The sequence below is a fragment of the Glycine max genome, chromosome 10 (genome assembly GCF_000004515.6).
Source record: "Glycine max cultivar Williams 82 chromosome 10, Glycine_max_v4.0, whole genome shotgun sequence".
NCBI lineage: Eukaryota > Viridiplantae > Streptophyta > Magnoliopsida > Fabales > Fabaceae > Glycine > Glycine max.
In genome coordinates, this window is record NC_038246.2 from 30028554 (window position 1) to 30054600 (window position 26047).

A 26047-nucleotide genomic window follows, 5' to 3' on the forward strand; every position below is an offset into this window, starting at 1 on the left:
CTAGAGTAATTTTCATATGTTATCAAATACAAAAAGGGAAAAGCAAATGTGGTAGCTGATGCGCTCTCTAGGAGACATACATTGTTTTTCTCCCTAGGAGCTCAAATTTTAGGATTTGATAACATTAGGGACTTGTATGTTTTAGATGAACATTTCTCTCCCATTTATGAGAGTTGTGGGCAAAAGTCCCAAGATGGATTCTATTTGGCTGAGGGGTATTTGTTCAAAAACGGAAAGCTTTGCATACCCCAAGGATCCATCAGGAAATTACTTGTGAAAGAGAGTCATGAGGGTGGGTTCATGGGCCACTTTAGGATAGACAAGACCTTTGTCTTACTCAAAGAAAATTTTTATTGGCCCCATATAAAGAAAGATGTCCATAAGCATTGCACTAGGTGTGTGACTTGTTTACAAGCCAAGTCTAGGGTGATGCTTCATGGGCAATACACACCCTTACCCATCCCATCTGCATCTTGGGTAGACATTAGTATGGACTTTGTCCTTGGGCTTCCTAGAACCCAAAGAAGTGTAGACTCTATCTTTATGGTGGTGGTTGAATCAATTTAGATTTTCAACATGGTCCATGACATCTTTGTCAAGGTGAAACTGGAAGTAACAAGGACATCAATAATCCTAAATATGTTTGGAAGTAGACGAAGCATTGATGTGACTCGATTCATCTTTTGCCCCAATTTTGCAAGACGGTTACTTCTGTATTTCAACTTGACTTGATGAACCTTTTTGTAAAAGCATGAGCTTGGTTCAACCCTATAATCCAAGGAATGGCAATTCTGATTGCCAATACTTCAACAACATCTCATAGGGATGAATGACTCGGGCATACTTTAAGCTTATGCATGGAAAATGTAATTATGAAATTGAGATGCCCGAAGAAACACCATTTCCTAGTTAACCATGTGTCGCAACCTACCCTTCGGCGGGAGGGCGACGCGTGACTCGCGGGATGCGTGTTCCACGAAAGGAATACGCGCGGAGTCGCCACCAACGTTTATTTGAGGAAAACGTCGGAAAAACCGGAAAAGACGCGATCTACGAACTTTTTAGTGAAAGGTTCGGGAGTTGTATTTACGCACGGGGAAGGTATTAGCACCCCACACGCCCGTCTCAAGGGACGGCAGCCTTTAATCGAATGTGCAAACATGACTTTGATTTTTATGTTCCCTTTTATGTTCTTATATCCTTTATACCCTTTTTTATATTTTTCTTTTTTTGTGGTCGACAAGGGTGTTTCCCTTTGCTCCTACGTATTCCTCAATTGGGATGAGAAAATCAGACCTACGTAGTTCTTTTGGAACAAAGTGTTTGGTTAAATTGTTTTTGTCTTTTTTGCAAAATATGTTTTTATTGAACAAAAGGTCATTTAAGGTGTTGGACCATTAAACGGTCTTTTGATTTTGAAAGATGAGAAATGTTAAGGCGTTGGACCATTAAACGGTCTTTTGATTTTGAAAGGGGAGAAACGTTAAGGCATTGGACCATTAACGATCTCTTGTTTTTGAAAGGAGAGAAACGTTAAGGCATTGGACCATTAACGATCTCTTGGGGTGGTCGACAAAAGCGGGGCTTTTGCTCCTACGTATCCTCAATGAGGAACTCAGACCTACGTAGTTCTTTCTTATCAAGTGATTCTTTTTTATTTTAAGAGGTGATCATTTTAAGGCGTTGGACCTTTAAAAATGATCCATTTTACTTAGTGAGAAAATGAAATGACGAACTTCAAAAGCCTATTTTTGTGGACGAGCTTGACTAGGCGAGTTGATTTTAGCCTTAATTTCACTTTAGTTATTAATCAATTCGATTAAGAATGAGAAATCCCAAAGAGAAAACGTCCGATTGATTTTCCGCTTTATTTTACTAAAAGATGTCTTTTTGATTATTATATTATTTTTTACCTCTTTTTGATTTCCAACGTGGTTACGGCATGACCGAACGGTCGGAATTTATTTTAACCGAAGTTAATGGATAATGCAATTCAAATGTTCGGTGGAAATTTATTTTATTTTTAAGTTAAGCGAGAAATGACTTAAGTAAAATGGCTTAAGCACGTCAACAGGGGGTATAAAAAGTAAACAAAACGAGAATCAAAATGCACGAAACACAATGTGGACCACCACGGGCACATAGAATGAATCGAAAAGCTTGGTTCGAGGTACTTACCCGTTGAAGATCGAAGAACGATGAAGAACGAATGAAGAACGTCGAAGAACGGTTCAAACCTTTGCGAGATTCCTCACGGAAAACGTTACGGAAACGTTTCGGAAGCGCCTCGGCTTAGATTTTCTTCACGGAAATAATTTTTCCAAGCAAATTCGAAAGAGAGAGAAATGCCTAAGGGGCTGGCCCATTTCCTTCTTGCTTTCCTCCCCTATTTATAGCAAAATAGGGGAGGTGGTTGCCGCCCAGCTCGCCCAGGCGAGCTCAGCTCGCCCAGGCGAGCAGGGTTGCTTCCTCCAGAAGCAACCGCCTTCTGGAGGAATCTTCTGGAGGGCCCAAATGGGCCTGGGTGCTATTTGCACCCCCATTTTTACTAAGTACACCCCCCTCTGCTGTTTTTTGGTGATTCTTTTTTCGTAAAGTTACGGAAACTTACGAATTTCGTAACGATACTTGTTTTCTTTCCGTAATGTTACGGAACCTTGCGGATTACATAATCATCCCCTTTTTGACTTACGGAATGTTACGGAACCTCACTTAATTATGTAACGATGCTTCCATTTGATTTCCGATGTGTCACGGAAACTTACGGATTGTGCATCAACATTTTTTTGGTTTTTCGGCATGTCCTGGAATTTCATAAATTGCCTAATGATGGGTGCCAAGCACCTCACAAGGACCAAAGAATGGTCGCATGTCATCAAGCAAAGGTCCCCGGACGAAATTAGGGTATGACAGTTGCCCCTCTTTACTTGTCTTTTATTGGAGATAAAAGAAAAGTAAAGATAAGACACTAATTTCGTCCCTCTCGATTTGACGAGAGTCGCGGGTGACCATAAAATCTCCACATGCAAATGACTTGTTGTTCCCAGAATTTCACAAATTGCCTAATGATGGGTGCCAAGCACCCCACAAGGACCAAAGAATGGTCGCATGTCATCAAGCAAAGGTCCCCGAAAATCAGTGTATGACACTAATTTCGCTCCTCTCGGTTGACGAGAGTCGCGGGCGACCATGAAATTTCCGCATGTAAATGACTTTGTTGTTCCCGGAGGAACAAAAGGTGCAGAAGACTGTGTCAGCCCCTGCATGCTATCAAGCGTTCTGTCTTACAGATAGCAAAAGAATGGGTGCGAATAACCATAAGGTATCTCCGCGTATCATGGGTGCAGAATGACCAAACTTGGTCTCTGCGTGCCAACGGACACGACTGTGTCTGAATGGCAAAGGGGTGCGGATAACCGTAAGGTATCTCCGCGTATCATGTGTGCAGAATGACCAAACTTGGTCTCTGCGTGCCATCGGACACGACTGTGTCTGAATGGCAAAGGGGTGCGGATAACCGTAAGGTATCTCCGCGTAACATGTGTGCAGAATGACCAAACTTGGTCTCTGCGTGCCAACGGACACGACTGTGTCTGAATGGCAAAGGGGTGCGGATAACCGTAAGGTATCTCCGCGTATCATGTGTGCAGAATGACCAAACTTGGTCTCTGCGTGCCTGTTAGACAAGTGGCCTCAGATATCTTAAGAAGGGGGGGTTGAATTAAGATATTCCAAACTTTTCTCCTAATTAAAAATCTATCTTACTTTTTACTTAAGTTATGAATTCCCTTAATGACAATCTTCTTAAATATTAATTCAAATGAAGCAACTTGAATTATGAATATAAAGCAATAATAAATAAAGGAGATTAAGGGAAGAGAAAATGCAAACTCAGTTTTATACTGGTTCGGCCACACCCTTGTGCCTACGTCCAGTCCCCAAGCAACCCGCTTGAGAGTTCCACTAACTTGTAAATTCCTTTTACAAGTTCTAAACACACAAGGACAACCCTTCCTTTGTGTTTAGAGATTCTTTACAACAAGAGACTCACAGTCTCTTAATCCCTTAGAGAATGAGAAGAAGAAGAGGAACAAATCTCTCTTGAAAGAGATGGATTTTACAGATTGAGCACTCAATTAATTCCTTAATGAATTGCAATTGAATTGGCCAAGGAATTCTTTAAGAGGATAAAATGAAATTGCTTTTTGAGAGGATAAACACTTTGTTGTTCTGAAAATCTCTGAACAATTTCGTGTTTAAGTCACATATATATAGACCATTGGTGGTCATGAGTAAAGCCTTTGAAAAGTTGTGACTCTTGAAATTATTTTTCTGAAATTCCTGTCTGGTAATCGATTACAGCAATTGTGTAATCGATTACAGCTTTTAAAATTTGAAATAAAACGTTTACTAACTGCTGGTAATCGATTACCAAAATTGTGTAATCGATTACAGCTTTTAAAATTTCGAATTCAAATTTTTATAGCTGTTATAAAACGTATTTGGCCACTGGTAATCGATTACATCCTCTGGTAATCGATTACCAGAGAGTAAAACCTTTGAAAAACACTTTTTATTTTAAATCACTTGGCCAAACCTTTGCTAATTCAATTAGGAATTCCCTTCCTAATATTCTAGTGATCATCTTGATGTTGTGCCTTGTAATCTTGAAGTATTGTCTTGAATTTTAATCTTGAAAAGCCCATTTGCATCAATTGCAACACATCATCATGATCATCATCAAAACATCAAAGCCAATTGCATCTACAATCTCCCCCTTTTTGATGATGACAATACAATACCTGAAATCAAGATTCAAGCAAGCAACAAACAATTGTATATAGATAAAATGTGCATACGTTTTTCTCCCCCTATATTGCGGAATACATGATCACTTGATTTCTAAGTTTGTTAAGCTTTTTCTTAAGCTTTTGCTACAACCTTTTTTCTCCCCCTTTGGCAACATCAAAAAGCCAAAGAACTCGGAAATCAACACAGTTATAACAATGGAGTAGCAAGATATAAGTATCAGAGTATGAAATACAATAAGCCAAACTCATAATCAAGAAATAATCAAACCAGAATTCAAAAAACATAAAATGTCAACAACCACAAAATATCCAAGACTGAAATTTAAAAACACAAGATAAATAAGCAAAGTACTTAGCATAAAAATGTAAATTCTAAGAAACTAAAAGCCAAAATACACGGCTTATAAAAGATAAATATTTAGAATCTAAAATCTAAGAAGACGGAGGAGGTGGTGGAAGATCGAAACTCTGACGAATGTATCCGACATCCTCTTCAAGCTGTGTAAGACGAATGTCCATACCGGCAAAGCGTGAATCTAACGAGTCAAAGCGGTCACCAACATACGAACGAAGACCCCGTAATTCGGAGAGGACTTCATTCATGAGTGCGAAATCTTCACGTTGAGGAGGAGGTGAAGGAGTACGTTCATCTTGAGGAGGGAGTGCATCCTTCTTCAGCCATTGTCCATTCCGATCTTTACGATACCCAAAGGAGGTCACTGCACCAGCACCAATTGCAAAGGAACGCTTGACTTGAACAAAGGGTTCATCATCAAGCGGAATTTGAAAATGACGCAAAAACAGAGTAATCAAGTGTGGATAAGGAAGAGGTGCATTGGCCCGTAATGCCTTAGGCATTCGGTACCGAACCAAATGGGCCCAGTCGATCTGATGACCGGTTAGAAAAGCCCACATAAGAATCAAATCCTCCTCAGAGGCTTGTGCTAAATTTGAAGACCGAGGAAGCAAAATTCTAACAATGATATAATGCATGATGCGATTATCAAAAGTTAATGACCCGGCCAACAATCTACCGGTCATGTCAGCTTGATCATTGCAGACCATGCGACGAGCATCATGACTCGAATAATCGAATTTCCAGTCATCAACAATGGTGCCCTCAAAAGGTGCACCTTGACTGGGTAAATGAGTCAAAGAAAAGAAAAGTGACTGATCAATGACCATAGAAGTACCATGCACCTCAGACATAATAATACCATCCTGAATTTTTAAATTGCAGTAGAAGACCTTTACAAGTTCAGGATAATATGGCAATTTAAATGACATGAAATCAACAAGACCAGAATTTTGAAACACTTGATAGCAATCAAACGTTTCATCATTAAAGAACTCTACGTCTAGGTACTTAGGGTCTAAGATTATTCTAGAAGAAAACTGAGAAAGGTACCGTAGACGTTGATCATCGGATGAAAACAGTGTTGATGATCTTGGAGATGACAAAGAAGGAGGAATAGGTGTTGTGGGTGCTCCGGATGGGCCGTGACGGCGATGGGCAGCAGCGGTGGCGGTGGAAGATGATCCCTTTCTCTTCTTTGATGGCTCTGCCATTTGATGAAGTTTTTCTGGATTTTGATCGGTGGAAGTGAAAGAGGAGTGAAAAAGAGGAAGATTGGGCTTTACGGGACGTGATTTGGTGAAGAATCGAGTGAGAATCGAAGGTTTGAAGTTCTAGGTATGGAGGAGAACGTGGAGGAAGCTTTGGCTGCGCACGAGCTCCGATTTCGTGAGTATTTATAGAAGATGACGCATTGTAATCGATTACAGGTATTGGTAATCGATTACAGGCCCAATAAGCCTTCTGGTAATCGATTACAGGATGTTGTAATCGATTACAGGCGGCCTGTTCATGTGTAATCGATTACACTGATTGGTAATCGATTACCAGAGCCTATCCTAGGCTAGTTTCTAAGAGAATATCTATATTTATGCTCAAATACATCCTATATGTCTAATTTTCACTACTAATACACTAAATTCAATCATTCAATTGCTATATACACAAGAAATCATAAATTCTATCATAAAAACAAGAATTCAAACAAGATCAACCAAAATAATCTACAATCAAAAGGTAAAAAGTAAATCAACCAATCAATCAACCAATCAATCAACCAATCAATTCCTATTTTTCTAAATCTCTTACATCTAAGAGACCTAATTCTCTTCTAATAGAGAAAAACACTTCCTTGGGGAGAGGTTTAGTGAAAATATCAGCAAGTTGATTCTTAGTATCAACAAATTCTAATACACAATCTCCCTTTAAGACATGATCTCTAAGAAAGTGGTGTCTAATCTCTATGTGTTTAGTTCTTGAATGTTGAACTGGGTTTTTGGATAGATTTATGGCACTAGTATTATCACACTTAATAGGTATGCGATCAAGAATGATGCCATAGTCAGATAATTGTTGCTTCATCCATAAAATTTGTGCACAACAACTACCGGCAGAGATATACTCCGCTTCAGCAGTAGATAAAGCAACACTGTTTTGTTTCTTACTATGCCATGAGACAAGAGCCGATCCAATAAATTGACAAGTTCCACTTGTACTTTTTCTATCAGTTTTAGATCCGGCAAAATCAGAATCAGAATATCCTATTAAGTTACATGTTGAATTCTTAGGATACCATAATCCTAAATTGATTGTTCCTAATAGATATCTCATGATTCTCTTTACTGCACTTAGATGTGATTGTTTGGGGTTGGATTGAAACCTAGCACACATGCATACACTAAACATAATATCAGGTCTACTAGCAGATAAATAAAGAAGAGATCCGATCATACCTCGATATTGTTTTATGTCTATAGACTGACCAGATTCATCTTTATCTAAGTAACAATTAGTGCTCATCGGTGTAGACATGTGTTTTGCACTATCCATCCCAAATCTTTTGATCAATTCCTTGCAGTATTTGGATTGATTGATGAATATACCTTCTTGAGTTTGCTTGATTTGTAATCCCAGAAAGTACTTTAGTTCTCCCATCATTGACATTTCAAATTCACTTTGCATATCAAGGGAAAACTCCTTGCACAATGAATCATTAGTGGATCCAAAAATTATATCATCAACATATATTTGAACCAACAAAATATCATTATGCCTTCTCTTTATGAATAATGTGGTATCCACTTTACCTCTGGAGAATTCTTTTTCAAGAAGAAAATTACTTAATCGTTCATACCATGCCCTAGGGGCTTGTTTCAAACCATAAAGAGCCTTTTGTAATTTATAAACATGGTTTGGTTTATCAGAAATTTCAAAACCAGGGGGTTGTTCAACATATACCTCTTCTTGAATTAAGCCATTTAAAAAGGCACTCTTAACATCCATTTGATAAAGTTTAAAGTTCATTATGGATGCATATGCCAAAAGCATTCTAATGGCTTCTAATCTTGCAACAGGAGCATATGTTTCTTCATAGTCTATCCCCTCTTCTTGATTATACCCTTTTGCTACTAATCTAGCTTTATTTCTAATAATTATCCCATGTTCATCTAATTTATTTCTAAAAACCCATTTTGTTCCAATGACAGGATAATTTTCAGGTTTTTCTACTAATTTCCATACATTGTTTCTTTCAAATTGGTTTAGTTCTTCTTGCATGGCAATGATCCAATTATCATCTACTATGGCTTCTTTTATATTTTTAGGTTCAATCATAGATACAAAAGCCATATTATTGCATAAATCTTTAAGAGAATGTCTAGTTGTTACCCCTTTTGAGATATCACCAATAATATTGTCGAGGGGATGATCTCTTGAAGTTTTCCATTCTCTTGGGAGTGCATCATTGGATTTGCCTTCTTCTGGAGGATCTTCATTGTTTCCTTTGTCATTTCCTTTAGAATCTTGTTCATGAATGTTCATATGTTCTAAAGAATCTGCAATGTCATCTAGCATATTCTTTGTTGACAATATAGCATTAGATTCATCAAAGGTAACATGAATGGATTCCTCTATATTCATAGTTCTCTTATTATATATTCTATATGCTTTGCTTTGTAAAGAATATCCAAGAAAAATGCCTTCATCAGATTTTGCATCGAATTTTCCTAGATTATCTTTACCATTATTAAGTACAAAGCACTTGCACCCAAAAACATGTAGATGAGAAATATTAGGTTTTCTACCGTTAAATAACTCATATGGGGTTTTCTTTAAAATAGGTCTTATCAAGGCTCTATTCATGATGTAACATGCAGTATTGACAGCTTCAGCCCAAAAATACTTTGGAAGAGAAGTATCATTTAATAAAGTTCTTGCAATTTCTTCCAATGACCTATTTTTCCTCTCAACAACTCCATTTTGTTGAGGAGTTCTTGGTGCAGAAAAATTATGCTCAATACCATGTTCATCACAAAATAATTCAAAATCTTTATTTTCAAATTCACCCCCATGATCACTTCTAATGGATGCAATCTTGAGATTTTTCTTGTTTTGTATGACTTTAGCAAGTTTCCTAAATGCATGGAATGAATCACTTTTATGTGTAATAAATAATGTCCAAGTATATCTAGAGAAATCATCAACTATAACTAAAGCATAGTAATTTCCTCCAAAACTCATGGTTCTAGATGGACCAAATAGATCCATATGCAATAACTGTAATGGTCGAGTGGTTGAAACAACATTTTTAGATTTGAATGAGACTCTTGTTTGTTTGCCCTTTTGACATGCATCGCATAATTTATCTTTTTCAAATTTCAATTTAGGCAAACCAACTACTAAATCCTTTGAAATTAATTTATTTAAGTGATCCATGTTTATGTGAGCAATTCTTTTATGCCATAACCATGGATCATCATCTTTACTAAGAAAGCAATGATTGTTTTCTTGTTTTATGCTTAAGTCTATCATGTAAACATTATTGACTCTATGTCCTACATGCTTTATATCAATGTCATGCTTATGTTCTATAAGACATTTCTGAGAATCAAATGATACTAGATAGCCTTTGTCACATAGTTGACTAACGCTAAGCAGGCTATGCTTAAGACCTTCAACAAGTAGAACATTTTCAATGGAGTTTGAAGAATTTGTACCTATTTTACCCACTCCAAGAATTCTACCTTTGTTGTTGTCACCATATGTTACATGCCCGCTTTTCTTTGGAGATATGTGTGTAAAATTTGATGCATCTCCAGTCATATGTTTTGAGCATCCGCTATCTATGTACCACTTCTTTCTCAAAGATACCTGCATAATCAAGTTTTTGACTTAGGTACCCAAATTTTATTGGGTCCTTGCATGTTAGTATTAACTGAGGATCCTTTTGGGACCCATATCATTTTAATATTACTGTAATTTTTCTTGAAGTAGCAAGTTGATATGCCATGTCCTCTTCTTCCACAGTAAAAACAAGTGATAGAATTAGAATTACATTTTTGTGTGGAAGTGGAAAAGTTTTTATGAACCTTTTGTAGTTTTTCAGATTTATACCCTAGTCCATTTTTATTAGACACATATCTTTGTTTACTTAATATAACATCTAAATTATTTCTACTATATGAAAATTTTGCAAGTGAATTTTTTAACTCTTTAATTTCTTTTACATATTTATCACAACAACTACAAGAATCTGTTATTTTCTTGTCATTTATAGTGGAGATATTAACTTTTTCATTTGTTTTAGAGATTGAAACTTCATTTCTAAGAAGATCTAGTTCTTTGTTTAATTTTGAAATTTCATTTTCTAAATTTGAAATTGTTTTCTTTGATGATGAAACTAATTTTGCAAGTTTAATTGATTCTTTATGCAAATCAGCAAATGCATCTTGCAATTCATCAAAAGAAATAGATAAGTTGTTTGAAGATGTTACCTCTTCATCACTTTCGTAACTTTTTGCCATAAGGCAAAGATTTATCTCTTCATTTTCAGAATCATCAGAGGATTCCAAATCATTTTCATCCCATGTGATGTATGCTTTCTTTAGTTTCTTCTCACTATGATTTTTCTTTTCAGATTTTTCCATCTTTTTCTTGAAGATGGGACAATCAACCCTCAGATGTCCAGGTTGATTGCATTCAAAGCATTTTAGAGTAGAGGATGAATTTTCTGTCCTTCTCTTTGATTTAAAATTTGGTCGCCTCTGATTTCCTCTTACTTTAAGAAATTTGTTGAACCTTTTTACAAAGAAACTTAGATCATCATCATCATCTGCATCATTATCCTGATCACTTTCTTCTTGAATTGAGGATGATGCTTTAAGAGCAATTCCTTTCTTTTTCTTGTCATTTTCTTCATTTTGGTGCAATCTCAATAGTTCCATCTCGTGTTCCTGCAACTTACCAAATAAAGTGGCAAGAGACATGTTAGACAAATCTCTTGATTCAGAAATAGCCGTTACTTTGGGTTGCCATTCTCTACTTAAACATCTTAGCACCTTGTTTATAAGATCTTCATTTTGAAATTCTTTGCCTAAGGCTGCTAGATGATTTACTATATGTGTAAATCTCTTTTGCATACTCTGAATATTTTCATTTGTATTCATTCTAAATAATTCATACTCATGAGTTAGTGCATTTATCCTAGATCTTTTAACATCTGTAGTTCCTTCATGTGTTAATCGAAGAGTGTCCCACATTTTCTTAGCACTCTTGCAATTTGAAACTCTGAAATATTCATCCATTCCTAGGGCAGATGTTATTATGTTTTTGGCTTTTAGGTTGTATTGTACTCGTTTTCTATCCTCTTCAGACCATCTATCTCTAGGTTTTTCTATGGTTATGCTTTCACTTGATGAACTACCATCTATTGAAACTCTTTCTACTGTGGTGGGTATATAAGGCCCTATTTCAATGGCTTCCCAGATATTTAGATCTATTGCCTCGATAAAAATTTGCATTCGGGTTTTCCAGTAGTGGTAACCCTCTCCATTAAAGATTGGAGGTCTATTGATAGAATTCCCTTCTGGAAATAAGGAATTTGCTGAGGCCATCTTTTTCTTGAAGCTTCTAAACTTTGTACAAGAATGAAGCTCTGATACCACTTGTTAGACAAGTGGCCTCAGATATCTTAAGAAGGGGGGGTTGAATTAAGATATTCCAAACTTTTCTCCTAATTAAAAATCTATCTTACTTTTTACTTAAGTTATGAATTCCCTTAATGACAATCTTCTTAAATATTAATTCAAATGAAGCAACTTGAATTATGAATATAAAGCAATAATAAATAAAGGAGATTAAGGGAAGAGAAAATGCAAACTCAGTTTTATACTGGTTCGGCCACACCCTTGTGCCTACGTCCAGTCCCCAAGCAACCCGCTTGAGAGTTCCACTAACTTGTAAATTCCTTTTACAAGTTCTAAACACACAAGGACAACCCTTCCTTTGTGTTTAGAGATTCTTTACAACAAGAGACTCACAGTCTCTTAATCCCTTAGAGAATGAGAAGAAGAAGAGGAACAAATCTCTCTTGAAAGAGATGGATTTTACAGATTGAGCACTCAATTAATTCCTTAATGAATTGCAATTGAATTGGCCAAGGAATTCTTTAAGAGGATAAAATGAAATTGCTTTTTGAGAGGATAAACACTTTGTTGTTCTGAAAATCTCTGAGCAATTTCGTGTTTAAGTCACATATATATAGACCATTGGTGGTCATGAGTAAAGCCTTTGAAAAGTTGTGACTCTTGAAATTATTTTTCTGAAATTCCTGTCTGGTAATCGATTACAGCAATTGTGTAATCGATTACAGCTTTTAAAATTTGAATTAAAACGTTTACTAACTGCTGGTAATCGATTACCAAAATTGTGTAATCGATTACAGCTTTTAAAATTTCGAATTCAAATTTTTATAGCTGTTATAAAACGTATTTGGCCACTGGTAATCGATTACATCCTCTGGTAATCGATTACCAGAGAGTAAAACCTTTGAAAAACACTTTTTATTTTAAATCACTTGGCCAAACCTTTGCTAATTCAATTAGGAATTCCCTTCCTAATATTCTAGTGATCATCTTGATGTTGTGCCTTGTAATCTTGAAGTATTGTCTTGAATTTTAATCTTGAAAAGCCCATTTGCATCAATTGCAACACATCATCATGATCATCATCAAAACATCAAAGCCAATTGCATCTACAGTGCCAACGGACACGACTGTGTCTGAATGGCAAAGGGGTGCGGATAACCGTAAGGTATCTCCGCGTATCATGTGTGCAGAATGACCAAACTTGGTCTCTGCGTGCCAACGGACACGACTGTGTCTGAATGGCAAAGGGGTGCGGATAACCGTAAGGTATCTCCGCGTATCATGTGTGCAGAATGACCAAACTTGGTCTCTGCGTGCCATCGGACACGACTGTGTCTGAATGGCAAAGGGGTGCGGATAACCGTAAGGTATCTCCGCGTATCATGTGTGCAGAATGACCAAACTTGGTCTCTGCGTGCCATCGGACACGACTGTGTCTGAATGGCAAAGGGGTGCGGATAACCGTAAGGTATCTCCGCGTATCATGTGTGCAGAATGACCAAACTTGGTCTCTGCGTGCCATCGGACACGACTGTGTCTGAATGGCAAAGGGGTGCGGATAACCGTAAGGTATCTCCGCGTATCATGTGTGCAGAATGACCAAACTTGGTCTCTGCGTGCCATCGGACACGACTGTGTCTGAATGGCAAAGGGGTGCGGATAACCGTAAGGTATCTCCGCGTATCATGTGTGCAGAATGACCAAACTTGGTCTCTGCTTGTCATCGGGCCCGCCGCCTCTGGATGACAAAAGGGGTGCGGATAACCATAAGGTATCTCCGCGTATCATGGGTGCAGAATGACCAAACTTGGTCTCTGCGTGCCATTGGACACGACTGTGTCTGAATGGCAAAGGGGTGCGAATAACCATAAGGTATCTCCGCGTATCATGGGTGCAGAATGACCAAACTTGGTCTCTGCTTGTCATCGGGCCCGCCGCCTCTGGATGACAAAAGGGGTGCGAATAACCATAAGGTATCTCCGCGTATCATGGGTGCAGAATGACCAAACTTGGTCTCTGCGTGCCATCGGACACGACTGTGTCTGAATGGCAAAGGGGTGCGGATAACCGTAAGGTATCTCCGCGTATCATGGGTGCAGAATGACCAAACTTGGTCTCTGCTTGTCATCGGGCCCGCCGCCTCTGGATGACAAAAGGGGTGTGCGTCACATGACCTCAGGGTCAGTATGACAAAGATTATGGGGCGGCCGACAAAAGCAAAGCTCTTGCTCCTACGTATCCTCCAATGAGGAACTCAGACCTACGTAGTTCTGGATAACTTGTGAGACTTGAAAAGTCTCCATCGGAAAATGCTGACATCTCCGGAAAAGGCCAGATGACCACATTGGCCTCTGCTCATCAATCACACTTGGGGTCACTGAATGACGAGGTGCGGATAACCGTAAGGTGTCTCCGCGGGCTACCAGCTCTTGAGTCATGGCGACAAAAGGGCGGTGTGGTCGACAAAAGCGAGGCTCTTGCTCCTACGTATCCTCCAATGAGGAACTCAGACCTACGTAGTTCTGGATAACTTGTGAGACTTGAAAAAGTCTCGGTGTTTTCTCCACTAAAATGCAAACATGCTTTAGCAAAGAGACAAATATTCCAACTGATTTAGAGCAGCATATGCTTTTTTGAGTGAAAAACAATGCGTCTACCGGGGAAGGAGAGTCTGCTGATGAAATCTCCCATAACCATAAATGAGATTTTGGATGTTAGCATTTCGTTTCTAAATGACCATTTAGAGGAAACACTGGGTTCGACAAAAATAGAAGAAATCCACTCAAAGTGTATCAATCTCGCACAGGTAAGTGTTTTATCCTAATTCCGAACCATAGATATGTCATGACTTGACTTTGCAAATTATTTCCTATCAAATCAAAAATTACATGCGTGATCATGGATCAATAGGGCTTCCCTTGGGAATGGGTTCTTTTGGTGGTTTTTTTTTTTTTTTTTCGGCTTTTGTGTGTTTTTGGCTTTTGATTTTTCTGGCTTTTTCTTTTTCTGTTTTTTTTTTTAGTGCGGGGCGAGAAAAAAAGGTCGCTAGCGCACGGGATTTTGGTTGGCAATCAAAGGGAGAAGACCATTTTAGGTTGTGGTTTCCTTTTCTTTGTTTTGTTCATTTGGTGACAATTCTGTATTGTTCAGATATTGTCTGGTCAAAAGACCTTTCTACACATTTCTTCTAGTTTCTTTGATCAAGAACTTTCTTTCCTTCCTTTTTCTTTTTTCTTTTTCCCATTCTTTGATTGGGAATTTTCTTTCTTTTCTTTTTGCTTTCTCCCACTCTTTGATTGGGAATTTCCTTTCTTTTCTTTTTGCTTTCTCCCACTCTTTGATTGGGAATTTCCTTTCTTTTCTTTTTGCTTTCTCCCACTCTTTGATCGGGAATTTCCTTCTTTTCTTTTTTGCTTCCGAGGGTAAGGATTATGGTGAGTCAGGATTTTGGCTCAAGGTTTGTAGAATGGCTAGACATGATACATGTCGGGGTTTGGTTTGGTTCAAGGACAAAAAGGGATGCCCCACATTATTTCCATGACACAAATGCAAAAATGATGATTTGGAAACTTTATGCAAAACTGGTCATGCATGCACCTATGCGGACACTCAAGTGTCAAATTTTTATGGTCATGTGATGCTAGGGCTCAGGATTCATTTCCTCTATTTTAATCAACCCAATGTTTCCAAAATATGTTCTTTTATCAATTTGTGCATTCATCCGAGTCCATTTCGGGCGTCCGGGGAAATTTCACAGCATTCACCCTTCAGGTGTAGACACATTTTCCAAAAATTGGTTATGATCAATGAATTTTTTCAAAGAAAAGTTGGAAATCGTCTCTTTTCAAAAGCATGTTGGTTTTTCAGCTTAACAACTTATTTTTTTTCTTTTTTCTCCTTCTTTTTTTTTTTATCATTATCATTTGTTTATTTCTTTTTCTTGTTTGTTTCGTTTGTTTTTTTTTTTTTTTTTTTTCATGAGGTATTTTGCTACCTAAACATGTGTATATTTTTGTGAGGTATTTTTGCTACATACATGCATATCCAAGGTATCTTGCTACCTAAACATACATATATATGTTTTGTAAGGTATTTTTGCTGTATACATGCATATCCAAGGTATCTTTCTACCTAAACATACATATATATATTTTGTGAGGTATCTTTTTGCTACATACATGCATATCTAAGGTATCTTCCTACCTAAACATACATATATATATTTTGTGAGGTGTTTTTTTTGTTTACATACATGCATATCTAAGGTATTTTCACTACCTAAACATACATATATATATTTTGTGAGGTATGACTACCTTCCGAGCTTGCGCTTGTTTTATTTAAATCCCCAGGATCATGAGCAACTAGGTGCGTCCTACTATAAAAAGTGATCAAATAACAAGCATAGATTCAAAAGGTACTAGGTTGCCTCCTAGTAGCGCTTCTTTAACGTCTTTAGCTGGACGCGTTATGACTTGTAAGTTGCTGACCTAGTACTTTGCTTACCTTTGGCTTTGGACTTGGTAGCCTGCTGGTCGGCCATGTTGTGTAGGCAATACTCAAACCTTTTTGTGGATGAGCAGAGGTGAACTCTAGAGGTGATGGCGGTGTGTCTATTGCCTGCTACCGTCCATCCCAATGCTGCTGTGGTGTCTCGCCCTGCGCCTGCCTGGGGGCGCAACACTTCTAGATGAAAACTCGATTGGTAGGGGGCCTGATGACCCTGCTGGGGGCAACAGGCACTCCCTTGAACTGATAGAGACCCGTATTTAGAGCTTGACAACTCCAAGACCCTGTTGGACTTCTTCGGGTCCACTGGGTGTCTTGCAGGCGCGATCCCTGCAAACAATAGATGAAATCAGAAATCAGTTGAGCAATGTGCATACTTACCTATGATGACGTGACCTTGCCGGGGGGGTACGGGCACCCTGTAGGACTGATAGAGGCCCGTAACCAGAGCTGGAAACCCCAGGGCCCTGTTGGACTTTTCCGGGTCCACTGGGTGTCTTTGTGGGTGCGATCCCTGCAAACAATAGATGGTATCAGAAATCAGTTGAACTATATGCATACTTACCCATGTCGGGACGACACAGACCAACTGATACTTTTGCAGGGGGAGATTGGCGTTGCGGTCGCTGGGCAGAATGTTGCTAAGTAGCAATGTCATCTATATCTGTGTAAGAGTGGTCATGTTAGTGCGCATGATCCGCACTCGTCTTTTTGCAGCGGCACGGGTGAAATCTTGCCCCGGTATGCATAGTAGCTGTGTGATAGCCTCCCTCTCTGGTTGTGCTCGCACAGTTGGCCCTCCTCCAATATCAGGGGGTGGCCCAGGAACCGTTAAAAGGAAACTACTGGCCCCTTAACCGGAAGTGCAAGTCTCGGTTAAGCATTTAAGGGCAGAGGACCTTAAATTCTTTTAAGGTGTGGATGTGGAGCCCACTGAAAATGAGGACACGTAGCCCTCAAAAGGTGAGGGCGTGCAGCCCTCTCAAGGCGAGGAGGTGCAGTCCTCTGGAGATGAGGGCATGCAGCCCTCTGCTGGAGAGGACGTGTAGTCCTTTCAAGGTGAGGGCGTGTAGCCCTCTGACGGTGAGGGCGCGCAACCCTCTGATGGTGAGGACGTGTAGTCCTCTCAAGGCGAGGACGTGTAGTCCTCTAAACAGTGAGGGTAACTAGTACCCAAGGTGAGGGCGTGTAGCCCTCTCAAGGCGAGGACATGTAGTCCTCTGGAGGTGAGGGCGTGCCGCCCTCTGATGGCGAGGACATGTAGTCCTCTCAACGGTGAGGGTAACTAGTACCCAAGGTGAGGGCGTGTAGCCCTCTCTCGGTGAGGACATGTAGTCCTCTAGAGGTGAGGGCGTGCAGCCCTCTGATGGTGAGGACGTGTAGTCCTCTCAAGGCGAGGACGTGTAGTCCTCTAAAGGTGATAGGCACAAGTACCCAAGGGTCCACCCTTATGAGAAAGCAAGAGATCGACTCATCGAGAGGGCCGGTCATCCCAAATCCACAAGATTTGGACATTAGATGTAGGAAATCTATGCAGTTAACATAATTTTTGGGGATGCAGATGCATGCAACCTTTGTCGTGAAACTTGGTAAATGCGGACTTCATATGAAACAATGCAATGTAATGGAAAGTTGTACAATGTTCATGACATTCTTTCCCTATTTTGTGATTTTGATTTTGACTTAATTTTTTTGGAAAACACAGATCGACTGTCCTTTTGAAAGAGGTGATAATTCATGCAACCTCATCCTATCTTTTTGCAAATCTCTCCAGGAACTCCCTCAGAGTGTATGTTCTGTTTGATTTAGTCACTTGACCGTTTTGGAGTGACGGCAATGGAGCCATTTGATGTTTAATCAATCCATCGAAATCCTAGGGTTTGTCTCCCCCTTTTTTTTCTTGTTTTAAAAACATCGACGGGTGTGAACTTTTGATCGGCCCCTATGTTCACTTGAGGCTCATGCACGGTGCCCCTCATTGCCCCAGTGTAAGGCTTTGAGGTACCAATCGTTGTCTTTCGTCATGACCTTGTAGCTGGGAACCTATTGAGTGAGAACTTCTAATCTGCCCCTAGGTTCGCTTGAAGCTCATGCACGGTGCCCCTCATTGCCCCAGTGTAAGGCTTTGAGGTACCAATCGTTGTCTTTCGTCATGACCTTGTAGGAGGGAACCTATTGGGTGAGAACTTCTAATCTGCCCCTAGGTTCGCTTGAGGCTCATGCACGGTGCCCCTCATTGCCCCAGTGTAAGGCTTTGAGGTACCAATCGTTGTCTTTCGTGATGACCTTGTAGCTGGGAACCTACTGGGTGAGAACTTCTAATCTGCCCTTAGGTTCGCTTGAGGTTTATGCATGGTGCCTTTCATTGCCCCAGTGTAGGGCTTAGAGGTACCAATTGTTGTCTTGTTTTCACAACCTCGTAGTGAGGAAGAATGAAAGACACAATTGATTCTTGCAAAAAGAATTTTCCAAGGACGAGAAATAGTTGAAGGATTTTTCAGCTGATGGATTAAGTCAAATGACTCCTATGTAGAAGCAAGATGTTTTGATGTCTTGATGATGCTAAAGGATCAAGTGCTTCTAAGTTTTATCCAAGAAAATCAAGATATATGATCAAGTTTGATCTCTTTAGAATCTTAGGAAGAAGTTTCCAAACTGAAGAAGCAAAAGGTTTGACCAAGGAATTCAATCCTTTCAAATTGAGATTTGCTCTCTGGTAATCGATTACCAGTAGTTGAAAATGTTTTAATTCAAATTTTTTAAAACCTGTAATCGATTACATAAGTCTTGTAATTGATTACCAGAGGGGATTTTCAGAAAATAATTTCCAAGAGACATATCTATTCAAATGTTTTATGAATGGCCATTCAAATGCTTTAAAGAGAGTTTTTATTGCCCAAACAGTTTTATCCTCTCGAAAGATCAAGAGTTTTTCTGAACTGAAATGTCTTATCCTCTCAAAAAGATTCCTTGGTCAACCACTTGCTTATTCAATAAGGAATTTTTGATTGATCTTCATTTTACAATCTACCTCTTTTACGAGAGACCTCTTCTTCTCTTCTTCTTATTTCTGAAAAGGGATTAAGAGACCGTGGGTCTCTTGTTGTAGAGGATTCCTGAACACAAGGGAAGGGTTATCCCTGTGTGCATTGTTAATCCGAAAAGAGAGATTGATAGCTCAATTGGGGAATAGTCATTCAACCCCCCTTTTTCTTAAGGTAACTGAGGCCATTTGTCCAACATCCTATTCTTGATAACTCACTTCTCTCTAAAAAGACAAAATGAGGTCACATGAACGTCTATATTTTTACTTGAAAACACAGTCAATCAAATGCCTTTTTATTTTTTATTTTGAAACTTATTTGTTTTGAACTTTGCTCGTTGTTTTACGGCACCCCCACCAACGTGCAAGATGAGTAATCTCTGATTGAACGGTCTTGGAAGTCAACACTCAGGAGTGCAGGTTGCTTGAGCAAACAGACCAATGGCTTACACCCACATTCCGGTGAAAGTTGAATAAGCAAACATGCGTTTGTGAGAGGATGAGGGACAAAGATATCAACTTTATCCATTTCATTTAACATTGTAGCTGTGGTTTATGGCATAAACTTGAAAATCCTGATGAGTCATAACAACAGCTTCCAGAATTGCCCCATGTATGGTGTTGCTTGTTAATGTTAGGATTCAACAAGCGATTCTCCTCAAATTTCAGCCAGCCCGTATCAATTAGACCTTGCACCTTACGCTTCAGAGCCCTACAATGCTCAATGGAACGCCCCGGGGCTTCTCCGTGACAAGCACACGTTGCGTTCGAGTCGTATTCTTGGAGAAATGGAGGTTGATGAACCTTGGCTAGGGTTATGGCTACCATTGAATTATCAAGTAGATATGGGATCAAGTTTAGCATATGAAAACGGAATTTGGGGTGAACCCTACAGGCTTTTTGCTGCAAAATTCCTTTTTGTTGGTGTTTTTTTTTTTTTTTTTTTTTTGGTTTGTGCTAAAGGTGGTCTTCGTCATTGGAAGTGCGGTAGACAGACTTTGTGGTTGATTTAGGGATGGCCTTTGTGGATAACTGGGTGGTGGGTAAGGAGAAAGTTTGTTATTGGCTGAGTAAAGATATTGTTGGGTTGGTGGGAAACTTGGCCGTACAGGAATGGCAGTCACAGCATGGGTTTCTCCCTCATCCTCACCCTCTTTATTTGCCCCAGTTTTCTCAGTCGTCCTAGTAGGATGATCAAATTTGCCTCTTTTCGGATCCACTTCGATCTTTTTGCTGGCGGAGACCAAATCTGTAAAACTTGAAGGTGTGTAACCCACCATTTTTCATAGTAGAACACCGGTCACGTGTCTACTATCATTGTGATAATCTCTTTCTCTGTTTTTGGGGGTGCTACTTGAGTTGCCAAGTCTCTCCATCTTTGGGCGTATTCTTTGAAAGATTCGTGCCCCCTTTTTGCACACTTTTTGTAGTTGCATCCTATCCGGAGCCATATCAGAATTGTACTGACACTGCCTAATGAAGGCAACCATTAGGTCCTTCCAAGAATGGACTCAAGAAGGTTCCTAAGTTAGTATACCAGGCGACAGTTGTCCTAGTAAGACTTTCTCAGGAAAAATGTATCAGCAGTTTCTCATCTTTTGCGTATGCCCCCATCTTCCGACAGTACATCTTTAGATGGTTCTTGGAGCGAGTAGTCCCCTTGTACTTGCCAAAGTCCGGCACCTTGAACTTGGGAATGACCATGTTTGGGTATTAGGAACAACTCTTCTAGGTTAGCAAAGGCATAATCTTCACCTCCTTCAATGGCCCTGAGCCTTTCCTCTAGATGATCCAACTTTCCCATTCCTGCCATAGTCATGAGGGTTTTTAACCGCTGTGGAATGCAAGAGGTGCAGTTGTGGGTGATACTGAGGGCCCTCCAAAGGGTTTTGTAGGGGTATACCACCAACTGCTTGCCCTTCAGTGGTATATCCGAGCCAAGGCTCGAAGTCGGCTAGATTGTGATGGGGAATTTCATGGGTCTCTTCCACAGTTTAAGAGACATGTGCATGATCAGTTTGGGGTTGCTGGCTTTCAATGGGTATAGGAGTGGAGTTATTGACATTCTTATTGGGAGTGTACGCCACATTGGGTGGTGTATAGTTGGGAGGCAAGCCATATGATGGGAAGGCGTGCTCGTTTTGAATTTGCACATCATGGGGTCATCCGTACTTCCCAAATCTTTGCCTACCATATCTGAGGTTGGATGATTCATTTGGTTGATGCCGGATGGGGACATCAGGTTCACCTTAGCAACAACGCTGGTAGCGGCAATTGCAACCGCATTGGTTTCCATTATCTTTTTCACGCTCATCATGGCCTCCCTCATTGTGGCCATTTTCTCTTTAATGGCCTCCATGTCGGCCTTCATCTTCTCTTGTATCTCCTCTACTTCACCCATTACTCTAGCTCTAGCACGAGTTCGGTAAGGGTGTCGTAAAGCGTGTCCTTTTCTTTTTGATAACAATGATTAAGTTCATTTTATTTTATTTTATTTTATTTTTCAAGGAAAGAATGCAATGAGCAATGCAACCAATGAAAAGCATGGATGTATGCGAATGATGTACAGTTGAAGTATTGCGAATTTTTACGCAGGATATGGGGTTGAATCAATTTAGATTTTCAACATGGTCCATGACATCTTTGTCAAGGTGAAACTGGAAGTAACAAGGACATAAACAATCCTAAATATCTTTGGCAGTAGACGAAGCAGTGATGTGACTCGATTCATCGTTTGCCCCAATTTTACAAGACGGTTACTTCCATATTTCAACTTGACTTGATGAACCTTTTTGTAAAAGCATGAGCTTGGTTCAACCCTATAATCCAAGGAATGGCAATTCTGATCGCCAATACTTCGACAACATCTCATAGGGATGAATGACTCGGGCATACTTTAAGCTTATGCATGGAAAATGTAATTATGAAATTGAGATGCCCGAAGAAACACCATTTCCTAGTTAACCATGCATTAGGTACCATGTTCAATTATTTTGTTTTTAAGTGAAACGGGTTTATGATCCCAACATGGTTGGCTCGTGGTGCCTAACACATGAAACTAAGAATGTAGTGTGAAGTTTCACGCTTCCCCCTCTTTTGTTTTTTTGTTTTGTAGAGGAAAACGCAAGGATGAGCAAACATGAAAACAAATGGTATGCAATTTTGCAGATCAAAAAGTTTGTTGAACGCATATGCATGATGATGCCATGACTCATGCAAAATGTGAGGCCGGAATATGATAACGGACAAATGCAGGATATGTCCATTATGATGTTATGAAGAGATGCTTATGCGATGCATGATATGAATGCATTTTACGGACACGAGAGCCCGGAAAATTATCTCTTCTTACTTGCGCATTTTGGGGGCACAGTGCCCCATGTGTACAATTAAGAAGGTGATATGGACCTTCCGGCTTCCCGTGACAAAGGACGGGACCAACATACAATGCATGCTAGAGATGAAATGCGGGAGTGACTTGATTTGCACAAGCTTTTTGGAGTAGAAACATGGGACCAACTCATTTTATTTCAAAAAGGAAGTCGTATCTAGTCAAGGTCTGAGAGACCATACAAGTTTCCTAACGATTTCTAATTATGTGGGCCATTAAGTCTATCATATGCTGACAATAGCCGAGAAGCCCATGAATCTCTTCGGGGGTGGAGTAGGTGTCTGCCATCGCCTTGGCCTTGGCTAACAATCGGGGAAGTTCTTAACTCCCGTTCAAGGTAAGAGCAAACCGGTCCATCCACATGGTTGCCTCTTGGTGTAAAGAGTCGATCACCCTTCCTCTAGCCTCTTTTTCCGCATATACTTGAGCATACTCATCCGCGATTCTATGCTCGTGGGCCATGGCTAACTCTTCTTGGTACTTGGCGATGATAGCTAGCATGTTGGTCTCCGTCTCGCATAAACGTTGAGACAAGCTTCTTTTGGACCTTGAACAGGCAACTAACTCCTCTTTCAAAACCATGCCATGTGCTCGCGACTGGTCCCTTTCTTCCCTTCGCAACTTGAGTTCACTATTGCTACCCCATAGAGCTCCGCGAAATTTGTTCCGGCCATACTCTTCCTTGCGAGCCCTCTTGGTCTCTTGTTCAAGGGCTCTTGCGGTAATTGTATTCTCTTCCCGTAACCCGGCACACTCCTTCCGAACGTGTGTAGCAGCCAACTTGAATTTCTCCTTGGCGAGTTTTGCCTTTCCTAACTCGCTTTTGAGAGCTTGGACTTCTTCGTCCTCTTCCGGTGCTTCAAAATTCTCTTCGTTGACGACTTTTAACTTGGCGAGCCAATCTAAACCTCGTATGCGAACTTTCAGCCATTCGTGGTACCCACCAATGATGCCATTACGAATGCCTCTAAGCTCTTGATCTTTCTTTAACGGGGTTTCCCACGCCTTATGGATTCTTTGTATAGTCTTGGAATTTTGTGTGCCGAAATCCCTCACAAGGAAAGGAGACATGCTTTCTTCCGTCGGTACTCCCCTCATGGGGTACCCTAGTTGTCTTATAGCGAGCGCGGGATTGTAGTTAATACAACCCCTCGTTCCTACCAGCGGAATGTTTGGGTATCTTCCACATGAGAAAAGGACTCCTTCTTTTCCTTCCTTCCATCGGGGGGAACCAACTGATTGTTCTACCTCCTATCCCGGCCAAGAGCTGGTCCCAATCCATTCTCCTCTTTTCAGTACACGAGCGATGGCTCAGGAGCGGACATGGATGTCTTGTGTCTTGTTGGAACAAGTGTGAAACCAACCAAACACAGAGGGCGGGTAAGCAACAGATGATCCGTGCGCTACTCTTCTCGCATCTTCGGTCAAATGTATCAAATAGATCTGCCAAGACGGCTACCACCGGACTTTCCTTGCTATGGTGGTAGGCAAGGAAAGCGTCGATTGCTGCTAGGCCTACCAAACCATCCACGTTTGGAAAGAGGATGACCCCAAAAATTAGCAAAGCTAACACATCCATAAACGGGACCCATTCTCTTTGATTGGCCATACCCCTTGCTTTGTCTTCTAGGTACTTCTGTGGTAGGCCCGCTATGCCGTTCCGAGTCTGTTTTATGCGGTCCAAACCTCTTGCGGAATCCTTGACCACAGTTGCAATTCTGCTCAAAGAGGGGAGACACCCGGAGGAAAGATATGGTTTTCTTCCCCCGAGAGGACATCCTAGAATCTCCTCAAATTCTTCAATGGTTGGTACTAATTGGAAGTCCCCGAATGTGAAGCATCTCAAAGGCTGGTCGTAGTATTGGGTAAGTGATGCAATGGCTTCTATGGACACCTCTGCTATGGTCAACTCTAAGATCTTTCCGTAAGTCTTGCGGAAGGCTTGCATTTGGAGGGGTTCCATCAACCGCCCTAATTCCTTGATGCTGGTGGTATCTAGGCTTTCGACCTTGACTTGGTAGAACCTCTTGCCGGTTTGATTTGTTCCCATGCTTACTAAAGTGAGACAAAAGCTGGTGCAAATCAAAACTCCGATATCTCATGGGTGGGATGGATGAATGCATGATGGAATGCATATGACACAGATGCAATCTAGGAATGCGGGGGTCCGGGGAATTTGTCCCCGATACGACGTCTAGGGGTAGCGAAATGCCCCAACGCACGTTTTTAAGAAGGCGACACGGACCCTCCGTTGGTTTGTTTACAGTAGGGATCAAGACAGAACCCATATGCAATGCCTATGCAAAAGACACAATGCGGGAATGTGCACAGTATGACAATATTTATCGAACATAAGCAAAAGGGTATATGATACTCATGCATGGCAGTGTGAAAAATGGCACGCAGCGTGTTTGCTTCGTGCCCCTATTTAAGGGACCTATAAGGGAGAGAACTAACTAGGCTTTTAGCAATAATCCCCAAGGTAGTTATATCTCTCTTGATGGTTTCTAGAGGTATCATCCCCTTTGAAGAACATATTGTAGCAGTAGGGACTACTAGCAACAATAGGTTTTCAAAGAGAAAAGCTCTAGATGAGGGTTCACTGTAATCAAGCAAGTCGGAGACCTAGCATGATCACAGATTCACCTCCACTCCTTATGCTCCCATGAACCCGGGTATAGGGCCCTTTTTCACTCACAGTGTGTGCAAATAGTGTTGGTGTTTGTGTGCATCAAATGAATAAATATTTACCTCATGCATACATTCTAAAACACACTAAAAGCAACAAATAGTTTATATACACAAGAACATAAGACAAATAAAGGGAAACCAACAAAGGAGAAAGTCATGACAAAACATTGCACAAGATTAAATGGCCTAACTCTCTGAAAAAACAGTCCCCAGTGGAGTCGCCAACTGTCGCAACCTACCCTTCGGCGGGAGGGCGACGCGTGACTCGCGGGATGCGTGTTCCACGAAAGGAATACGCGCGGAGTCGCCACCAACGTTTATTTGAGGAAAACGTCGGAAAAACCGGAAAAGACGCGATCTACGAACTTTTTAATGAAAGGTTCGGGAGTTGTATTTACGCACGGGGAAGGTATTAGCACCCCACACGCCCGTCCCAAAGGACGGCAGCCTTTAATCGAATGTGCAAACATGACTTTGATTTTTTATGTTCCCTTTTACGTTCTTATATCCTTTATACCCTTTTTATATTTTTTCCTTTTTTGTGGTCGACAAGGGTGTTTCCCTTTGCTCCTACGTATTCCTCAATTTGGGATGAGAAAATCA